Genomic DNA, 11,587 nt, shown 5'->3' on the forward strand with positions numbered 1-11,587 from the left:
CCAAGACTCTGCATTGCTAAAATAATCATCTGCCACAGGGAATTCTATCAGGGGATCCAAGAACTGGGATGACCAAGCATTTTGAGAACATGTTTAAACAAAAAGGAAGAAAACTCTCTTACTTGCCATAGACTCTGAATGCCCTCTGAGTCTAGAATATACACTAGAGGCCCGGTGCACGAAATTCATGCATGGGTAGAGTCCCTAGGCCTGGCCGGTGATGATGGCTGATCTGTGGGGTGACCAGCAGAGCAATTGGGGGGTCCATGCAGGCATCCTCCTTGAAGGCGACTGGCAGGGTGACTGGGGGGTGGTGCAGGCCCACTTGCCAGCTGGCCCTGCCCTTTGCTACCACCACTAATAGCTTCCCTCTGCAGGGCGACCTGCAAGGCAATCTGAACACCTCCACTGGCACCTACCTTAACTGGCCCAGGGCCTTCAGGCTGGGGACAGTTCCTGCATAGTGTCTACCCTCTTGTGGTCAGTATGCATTATAGTGACCAGTTAGTTGCTCCACTGGTAGTTCTGCCACTTGGTTGATTTGCATATTAGGCTTTTATTATATAGGATTGTGTATGTATGTATGTATATATATATATATATATTATATGTATATATAATATATATATGTATTTTTTTCAAAGCTATCACAGGATTATGTGTGTATATGTATATATACTTTCAAAGCTATCACCCTGAAAAAGATACTTATTCAGTTAAATAAAATATCTTTAAAAAATGTAACAGTGTACACATTCAAAAATAATCTGTTGATAAATATTCCAATAGTATTTAGAGTATACATACTATGTAATTTATAGATGAATATAATAGTTTGTAGATTGTTACATACATTTCTTTTTCAAGAAATGCCATTAATAAAAATGCATGCTGTACTATATCCCATTTGAGCAAGAAAAAGAATAGATTTATGAGATAAAACATCTTTTAGGCTTGACTGTTCATTGAAATCACCTGGACTAGAGTTCATAGTAGGAAAAACAAACCCAACGCTCTTCTCTGCAACATGTTCTGAGTTTTCAGAGGTTCAGAGTCCAGAACATTTTAGTTGTTCCCCAGCATACCAGGGCACACAGGCTTGCTCTCCCTCTCTTCAGGAATTCTGATCCTCTCCAGTGCTTTGTCTTGAAACTACTTTTCTACACAAGTTGTAGCCATGCTGGTTAAATTCTTCCCACTGCCCACTGTGCACCTGCTGTAGTAATACAGTTGGCACCTGGTAGCACCACACCCAGGCTAAGCATTGCCACCACTCTGAAGGAGGAGAGAGTCCTGAAGGTGAATATCACCCACAGTGCTGGACAGGCAACACATCCTGGCCAGGATATTCTATTAATAATACAGTTTTATTTTCTTGGGGGGATGCCTTCCTGGACTCTAACACCCGATGGCTTTTTCCATCTTCAACAATATGATTCTATCAATGTACACCAACCATTTGTTTACCTGTGACATGCTTGACTGCCCAAAGTCCCATCACAAGATAATTGTCACCATGAAGGCAACAATTCATAGAGAAAATGGAGTACAATTACATTGACTTGAAAGAATGAATGAGAAAATGAGGCCACTTGGTGTCTGATTTTGAATGTTTGCAGTCTATGAGCTATTTCTGCTTTGTATCAAACAGAGCAACATTTTCAGCGTCCTCATTACTGTCTTGCTGAAACATGGAGACCTTGTGCCAACTCTGAAATACATGTACAGCAAAAGTACCGGTAGGTTTGCAATTCAGTTGTTTGTATGAAAAACAATACAGTAATTAATAAATAATTTTTGTCCCACCCTGTAGATCCAAAGTACTAAGCTTGTATGCACAAAGACTCAGGTATTATTTTACATAGGAGGTGCCAATGTCACTAGTCTTAAGGATATACTGTATGTTGATTCACTCAAAACCCATTTTTATACCCTTTTTCCAATGTCACTTTCCTAGAATCCCTCACAAATACCTCTGACCAGTAACACAATTACAACCAATGAGACAAAAGGCAAAATATAATGGGGACTTGTGGGAAAACTTTTTGCTCTCATGATTAAGGCTCTGAGCCCTTTTCCACTTTTTCTTGTTTGTTTTCTAGTCTGGACTATGTGAAAGATAGCCTAATTGAACTAGCCATAACGCTCAACATTAGAGAACTCAGAAATTTTCCTTGACATTTTGAATCTCTAAACATCAATTTTACCCAGCTGATTTATTCTTACTGCATGGGAAGAAGTAAATCCTTATTTAATCAAAACCCTGTAGATTCTATTGTGTATGTTTCTCTCTTTTGCAGTTGAATACTTCTAACTAATCCATAGGAGGAGAGGAGATCACTTCTAAAGGATATGTTGTGAATATCGATATAATAAAAAATCCCCAGGGAATTTCCAAGTTAAAAGGCTGCAAGGTTAGAGCGGACAGTATCCTCTGAGAATTCCACAGATACAGTGAAAGAGGATCTTGGTGAAAATGGTTTTGTGGACAACAAAGGAAGAAATGATTTCTCATAGAGTGAGTGTTTAAATATGTCAGTTGCTCTAAAATTTGGGTACAAGCGAAAGGAAGTAGTTGGATATGACCACTCTGGCCATTGATGTTTTGGAGAGGATAGATTTAGTGAAGTGCTGAGGATGCAAACCACATAGCCATAGACTCAGGAGCAAATGGGAGAAGATGTTTTTCTAGATTTATCATTCTTAAAAACTGATGGAAGCCAGGGTTTTGACTCAGGAACCACTGTTTATAGAATTATATATACCAGAAAACATCTTAGACTTTTTCAGATCTTAAGCATATTGATTTTAGTGATTTAATATTTGGATGTATTATTGGCAATTCTTTCATTTAGAGTAGTGTTGTTGAATAGAAATATACATTTCAAATGTGAAAAAATAGAAGTTTTAATTCTCTATTTTATTTAACCCAATATATTCAAAATATCACTTATTATGCTCTAGTGGTCAATATGTGGTCCGTACAAAAATGACTTATGGGATAATTTACAATTTTTGGATATAGTAATTTGGTGTGTATTTGACACAATACAACTCAATTTGGACTAGACACCTTTCAGGTCACTTGTGGCCAGTCAATAACATATTGAATAGTACAGATTTAGACTGAATCATTCTGCAAAGCAATTCTCATTCTCTTGAGCCCATTTAACACTTACATGTTTAATTAATTACAAAAGCAATTTAATATGGTAGTCCCTGTGTTACTGCAAGTGCACAGGTAAGCATCATTAATTACTCTCTCGCATCCATCATGCCAAGGAGCATACAATATTCATAAATTTATTCACAAAAATATGTTGTTATAAATATACTAGAGGCCCAATGCAGGAAATTCATGCAAGGGGCTCGGTCCCCACCAATGTGGCTTCCTCTGGAAGGATGTCCAGTCTAATTAGCATATTATGCTTTTATTATTATAGACTAGAGGCCTGGTGCACAAAATTTGTGCACAGGGTGGGGGGTGTCCCTGTCCTTAGCCCAGCCTGCACCCTCTCCAATCTGGGATCCCTCAAGGGATGTTTGACTGCCCATTTAGGCCCAATCCTGTGGGTCATCCCTCTCACAATCCAGGACTGCTGTCCTCCCTTGTAGGCATAGTGTCTCCCAACTGCCCTCCCTTGCTTGCCTGATCACCCATAACTGCCCTCTCTTGCAGGCCTGGTCCCTCCTAACTTCCCTCTCCTGGTGGCCATCTTGTGGTGGCCATCTTATGTACACATAGGGGCAGGATTTTTGACCACATGGGGGCAGCCATATTGTGTGTTGAAGTGATGGTTATCCTGCTTATTACTCTTTTATTAGATAGGTTAGAGGCCTGGTGCTGCATGGGTGGAGGCCAGCTGGTTTTCCCTGAAGGGTGTCCCAGATCAGGGTGGGGGTTCCCTTGGGGCCTGTGGTGGTTTGCAGGCCAGCCACCACTCCCCCCACTTCAACTCCCCCCACTCCCTCGGTGACCCAAGCTGAGGCCCAGGTATCTGGAATTTATTTACTGTCTACAATTGAAACTTTGTAGGTTGGAGCAGAGCCAAGCCTGCTTGCCACAATTTTTTTTTTTTTTTTGATTTGTTTACCTTCTATAATTAAAACTTTGTAGCCTTGAGTAAGGCTTAGGCCTGCTAGGGCAGGCGGAAAGCTTGGCTTTTTCCATTGCCTGGGAAACTCAAGCCTCCCTCTTGCTCTCTTTGGCTGCAGCCATCTTGGTTGGGGTTAATTTGCATACTCACTCTGGCTGGTGGACGTGGTTGGTGGGCGTGGCTTGTGGGTGTAGCAGAGGTATAGTCAATTTGAATATTACTCTTTTATTAAATAAGATTATAAAGAAAATATGCATGGGGTATTACAGGACCACTTGGGAGAACATTAGATAGGAGGGCAGGCCTCCTTGAGGAAGAAAAGCCAAGCTTAGCCTTAAGAAATATGGTGAGAATCTCTTGATGAAAGACAAGGATAAGGGGATTCCAGACAGGGAATCATCACAGATTAAAATGAACAAGAACAAACAGAGATATTCATGCTGTATAGTAACTATAGGAGTTGAATGTTGAGAGGCAAGGAGAGGTTGGAGAGACAGACAAGAGTTCTTATTATGGGGGACTTGGGACACTAAACATTCATTTTATAAAATGTTTCCATCCTTCCTCATCTTCTATGTTAGCATGAGAATGGCTCTACTACTAACTCACAGAATAAACTTTCTGGTCCCAATGTTTATGCCACTTCTTCCAATCCTGCAATCCAGGTACTATTTGAAAATTAGGCCCTCACAGCTCCTCCCCGCCTCCCAACTGTCCTAATTTTACCTTTTCTTAGTCTCATTGTCTCTTATCTGTTCTTATTGTCATCATATTTTATTGTCTCTATGATGATGACTTTTTAAAAAATATATATTTTATTGATTTTTTTACAGAGAGAAAGAGAGAGAGATAGAGAGCTAGAAACATTGATGACAGAGAGACATGAACCAGCTGCTTCCTGCACACACATTACCCCCCCTCTCCCCCCAGGGATGTGCCCGCAACCAATGTATATACATGCCCTTGATCAGAATCAAACCTGGGACCCTTCAGTCCACAGGCCGACACTCTATCCACTGAGCCAAACCGGTTTTGGCTATGATGATGACTTTTAAATGTCCAATCCTTTATCTACAATATCATGCACTGGAGAAATAAAAGTTTAAAAATATCTCCCAACACAGAGAAACTCTCTCCACAAAGAAAGAAGAGAAAGGGACAATTTTCTATCTGAATAAACATTAAACCAGAATGTGAAATGCATTACAAGCAATCTGCTAAAATGTTGCAAAAGCAAAAATATATCTTACCCTTTTTTTGGCTGAGTGTGTGTGTATTTGTTCTTTTTAAAAATAAAACCACAAAAACTAGTCTTCATTGGTCATACAAAATTAATACAAATTTTACTTTGCAATTGGTATGATCATCTGTGTTAGCTAATTAACTTTATAAAAAAAAAAAAAAAGGCTCACACACCTTTGTGACAGGAAGTATTTTTACAACATGGAGTAAGGCAGTATGTCTCCTACCCTCCCTGGAAAACTCGAGACAATAGTGCTATCTCTTTTGATGTTTGCATTTCAAAAGTTTATAGATTCCAGAGAAGGCCATTCTTGGGTCAGTAAGCTGAGGAAAGGCATATCTTATCTTCAAAATGTATACATGTGAACAGATAAGAAGGTGCTTCCAAGTTTTCTGAGGAAAATGCTCTGAGAAAAAGGGGGGAAAAGCTCCTCTCCTTATTTTCAAATTTGTATTTGTTCTTACACATGCTTTCTCCATGGCATTATTACTTGGATAGTTCACCATGACCTCAAATGAAATATATTTAAAAACCAAGTTGATTATCTTCTATCTAAATTTATTTCTTCACTCCTGTCAATAATTTTACTTCTTTCCCAATACCTAAGCTTGAAATGTCAGAGCAATTTTTGAAATAGCTCTTGTTTCAGACTGCCACTAAATTCTCAATTATTCCCCCTGACTTTTTCTTCTTCCTTCAAATATTGTCATTACTACAGCCGCCTAGATTATGCAATACTGGACTAAGTGTTTTGCTTACATTTCTTCCTCATTTCATTTTACTTTGTACCCTTCTTCTCTCCTAACTCATTTTTACAATCATCTAGCCATTCTTGTTCAGAATCTACCCTTGATTTTTAAGAACTATGAGAAAAAGAACTATAAGAAAAAGTGAACTTGGTCTTTCTATATATTTCACACTAATATAATTTCAAGTTTAAGTCTTCCTAGCTGATTGTCAAACACACCATGATCTCTTGTGAACTTCAGGTTTTTATCCACAAACTACCTATTTCCTAATTTGCTTTCCTCTTCCCTTCTCATGATAGCATTATATATAACATATAACATTAACACTATATATATTTTAGCAAATATATATATATATATATATATATATATATATATATATATATAAAATCATAGCATTTATTCTAATTTATTTTAATTAACCTGCTTAGGTTTCATCTTCTAATCAGACTTCGCACAATGTTTTGTCTCTGATCCCTCTGGGTTCTAAAAGCTTACCTGTACTCATTTTATAATCTCTAGAATAAGACTGGAAAAATAAGTATTCTGCATTTTAATATGCTTTGTTTTCATGTCAAACTAATATGCTCTCTCCCAAGTTCTCTTTTTATAAGTCATGCATCTCATATACAGCTGACGTTTACAAAATTAAATGGTTGTTGTTAGGGAATTGCCTTCATTAACTTTCCAATAAATTATTTATGATTCTGGTATCCCTATTAAAATAGTATTCTCCATCTCAGTATTTATATTGGACAAAAACATCCATTAACTATGAGAATGGTTGTTACTCAGCCTTGATCAGCAGTGAAGAAAATTTCCTAACTAGAAGCGTGTATAATTAAATTTAAAATATTAATCTTTCTAAACACCATTTGGAAACTCATATAAAGAAAGCATTGCTTCTTTGACAATGGAAAATAAAGTTCAGTTTATATAAAGGGACAATAATATCTTAATATTCATGCAGCTTAAATAAAATAATGAATAAATCAATGTTGTAGCTTAAAATACATTAAAGCAACATACAAAGGCAAGGGCATGCTTTACTCATGTGTAACTGGCTATGGATTAGAAAGGTAGGTGGCACAAGAGTTCAATTATTTCATTTTTGAATAAATGAAATCAATTAAGATTTACTTCTTAAATAAAACTTTCCCTCTACCACACCCAAACTGATAGTATTTTTAAAATCTTAATCACATAATATTTATATTTGGCATTTATATAATTCTATATTATAGATGTGCTAAAGGACTGAATGGTAATATGAATGGAGAAATTCCCCATTTAAAAAACTCAACTGAATCTACATGTATTTTAACCGTGATAATGGCAGCTAAAAGCTTTAAAGCCAATCTTCAATGCCAACAGGAATAAAATGACTTATTATATTCTAGCTGGGTCCAGTTGCTTCCAACTTCTGTTAACAGAAGTTTCAAAAAGACTCATTTCTGACAAATTCATGTGAATTTATTCCCTGGGAACTGAACGTACAAATAAAGACTCAGATTTAAAAAGGTAATTGAATAAATGTCAAAGATCAGCCTTGGAGTTGAGAAAGTGAGAGAATTCAGAACTAATCTTGTCAGTCTGCATTGCATTCATTTGGTAATCATTTGTGGCTGCTCATCACACCCTTTACATGGAGACATACCACACAAGCAATAAATCATTAGAAGAACAAGGTGGCTTTAGATAGCAGGTAAAATTCTATGTAGTCAGTCCCAAGAGAGATGGTTGTAAGATCATGTTCAGCTTATTTCTTGTTGGGCTATGAGGCTATTTTTTTTGTATTAGGGATATAAAAGTAAATATCAGAAACATCATTTTCTACTGTAAATAAACAGCTTATAAAAAGATTTAAAAAAATCATATACAGAATGCACTTGTAATAAATATTGGAACTTGCAATAAATATTTCCGAAAGGAGGATAACTTACTAGGATATAAAACTGAAAAGTGTTTCAATAGCTTTGAATGTACTGTCAGTAATAAGCCAAAGCTAAGCACTTCTCTATGAACAAATGAAAACATTCATTTAATGTGAGTCACTCAAAACCACCTGTCAGGATTGCTATAGAGACTCAGCCTATATAATAAAACCCTGATATGCAAATGACAGAACAGTGGAACAACCAGTTGCTATGACATGCACTGACCACCAGGGGGAAGATGCTCAATGCAGGAGCTGTCCCAGGTGGCCAGTGTGCTCCCACAGAGGGAGCACTGCTCAGCCAAAAGGCCAGGCTCACAGCTAGTGAGCATAGCAGCGGAGAGCAGTGGCAGTGAGAATCTCTCCCAACTCTACAGCAGCACTAAGGATGTCTCACTGGAGCGGGCCTAAGCCATCAGTCAGACATCCCCTGAGAGCTCATGGATTTGCAAGAGGGCAGAGGCCAGGCTGAGGGACACCCCATAACTCCCACCCAAAGTGCACAAATTTTCATGCACCTGGCCTCTAATCTAAGTGATAGTATACAAAAAAAAAAAGCTGTGAAAAGTAATTGAGAATAATATTTTGAAAAACTAGGTGAATTTACAAGCTCTTCCTCCTAGTTTGTTTTCTTTCAAAGCAACAACTTTAAGTGTTTGGGCAAAGTGTCATTACCCATAAAAGCACTTTGAGAGCTACTTAAAACTCACACTTTGTGCCAGAGTTCAGTTCAATAACATAAAAATATATTTATTGAGCTTCTACTATATATCAAGCACTTGCCAGGCACTGGGGTAATAAAAGACAAGTAACACAGTAGGAAGACAGCTAAGAAGATTTCAAATACCACATGATCATTCATATTATAGAGGGAAAGATTAAGGGATAATCAATGCATCGGGGGAGGCCATTTCCTTGGAAAAAGAAAAGAACAGATGGTATCTGAACTAGTTAAGCCTGGTAGAAGAGCTAAGATTTTATGGAGGTTAAAAACTGACATCAAGTATCCCAGGGAGAGGTAAAATAGGAACAGCAGCTCAGAGCATTGAATGTGTGTGCATATGAAAAATAACACAGTGGGCTTTTCATGAATGGCAGGAGCAGAGGGAGAAAGGAAAGGATTGCTGGGAGGTAAGATGGAAAGACAGTTTGGGGCAGATAGATAATTTAAAATTCTTTAAGCAATTATCAGACATGGAATGAAGTGTGATACATAAATGCAATCTAAATGTCCTCAAGCCCCTCCAACTTGCAGGTACAAATGATACGATATTAGCATCAAAACTCAAATGTAGGTCTCTGGCATGTCCTCTGATCACCCATGCCTTCTCTGAACAGCAGTGGAGTCCAGAGTTCTACACCATGTATGCATCGCTCCTGTTGGCTGCGAGGCTGTCCCCGGACTCTGCATGAGATGAAAAACCTTCTGTTTCTGAGAGTGCCTGTCTCCTGCTGTGCTTCACATGGGACAGGGGAGCTATGAGTGCTCCCACCTCAATGGGCTACATCACCAGCGTGATGCAGCGTGTTCATGTTATGGAAACTGGGAACCTAACCTAGGTCTGGAGGTGGACCTGGGGCAAGGGAAAATTCCCTGTGAAACCCGATGCCTGACCTAAGTCTTTAAATAGGAAGTTAACAAGCTGAAGAGGAAGGAAAGAACATTTCAGCCACAGATCCAATTATTTAAGTCCTGAAATATCACACTGAAGAGCCTGGCTTTTATTCTCTCACCAATGAGAAACTATTGAAATTTAGAAATAGACTGAAGTGATTAGATCTAAGCTTTGGAAAGAAGAACTTGGCAGTTTAGGAAAAGATAATTTAGAATCTGCTTAACCTGGAATAGAGGCACTATTTAAGTTAGCATATTGCAATAATTCCTTAAAGCTAACCAGAGCAAAGACAGTGAGAGGGCAAGGAAAACCAATTCGATTTGAGGGAAACAAACAGGCAGAATTGAAAGGGAATTGCACTGTAAAGTGTGAGGAGATAAGGGTGGAGGAGAGTGAACAGGACCGAAGCTGAGGTTTCTCCCTTTATTGGGGTGAAAATGATGCTTTTAAGATAGAAAACAAAGGAGGATTGAAACTTGGTCAGAAGGTTGAAGAATAAATATGATACATTTGATTATCTAATTTGCCCTGGTAGAATGAGGGGAGGGGAGTAAATATGGGATAAAAAGAAATATTATACAAAAGTAGTCAAATAATACTGTAAAGTACTGTGCTATCATATCTGTTATTCAGGGTGCGGTTTCACCTAAACCTTTCATATTTTAAGTGATGTACTGTTTGTTCTGAAAAAGATTTGGCTGCATTTTATTTACAAATTAGAATTAAAATAAAGTTAGTGTTTCTTTTCCTAGTGGTTAAAAATAATGCCAGTGAAATTTTAACATCCTTGGAAGAGATAAGGTTCCCTGGGATTCTGTGTCTAATTCTGGATGTAACACTAGGTCCTCAGCCACATGTCAAAAAACCAAAGCATCGGGAATCAGCAAATTTGTTCTATAAAAGGAACCAGAGTAAGAGTTTTCTGGTTCCTCGGGTTCACAGTATCTATCACAATCACCAATGCTGCCTTTGAATGCAAACACAGCCATAGGCAATCATGATTGTGTTTCAATGAAGCTCAATGTACCAAAACATGCCACAGACTGTATCAGACCCAAAGGCTAGAGTTTGCTGTTCCCTTCCCTTATCTAACAAGCTACCTTTCTTTATTCAATTTATTATGAGAAACAAATTTGGGATAGAAAAGCATTCATGTACAATTATGTAGATCTAGAGAGTTTACTTTGTACATCTACTTTTTTTTTTTTTTTTTTTTTTTTTTTTTTGCTTAGGGGTTTTCAAATGAATATAAAAAAATGTAAGGGGATCTAACACATTTATTTTCCTTTTTATCTCCTCAAAATTCTCAGTTGTTGCCTTTTCATAGCCTCACTGAAGCTCTCAGACAGAATCATTATGCTGGATCATAATGGAAAATGCAATCTTCTTTACTGAAATCACAATTGTGCCAAGAATTTGGGAGGTGACTATACTTCTTGAAACCCATCAGCTTGTTGTTATCCTTAAGGCCACCTTGGCTATGACACCAATATCTTTCCAAAGCCCGTTAATGCTCACAAGAAACTCAGAGTCACTAAAGATGAATCAAAATGCCACAGAGATCTAAAAACACAGAAGTAACAGTGAACTCCTGACACACAACGTTAGCCACCTTCTTGTGCAGCAGCCTGGATTTTCTGACATCAAAGAATGAGGTCTTTGTACCATAAAGCCTAAAGGTGAACTAACACTCTACAGGAAATGTTAAGCTCACAGGAAAATTGGGATGGTAGGTAAGTACATGTCCTTTCAGTCTAAGGCCTCTTTATAAGAAAAATTTCTAGTATGTCTTCAGTTCTCACTAAAAATATCTCTCTGAAAATGCTATTTACATCTCAAAGGAAATGTAGAATTGAGAGAGACATTAGAGATTATCTAATCCAACCAACTCACTTTACAGGCAAGTGAACTGACTCTTTGGCCTGCTAAGTAACTTGAACAATTTC

General features: G+C 37.8%; 1 pseudogene; it reads right to left on the reverse strand.

Moving 5' to 3' along the window:
• Positions 1-1,121: 1,121 nt before the first annotated feature.
• LOC118705879 lies at positions 1,122-1,693 on the reverse strand (annotated as a pseudogene).
• Positions 1,694-11,587: the final 9,894 nt, after the last annotated feature.

The sequence above is a fragment of the Pipistrellus kuhlii genome, unplaced genomic scaffold (assembly GCF_014108245.1).
Source record: "Pipistrellus kuhlii isolate mPipKuh1 unplaced genomic scaffold, mPipKuh1.p scaffold_m20_p_5, whole genome shotgun sequence".
NCBI classification, from domain to species: domain Eukaryota; kingdom Metazoa; phylum Chordata; class Mammalia; order Chiroptera; family Vespertilionidae; genus Pipistrellus; species Pipistrellus kuhlii.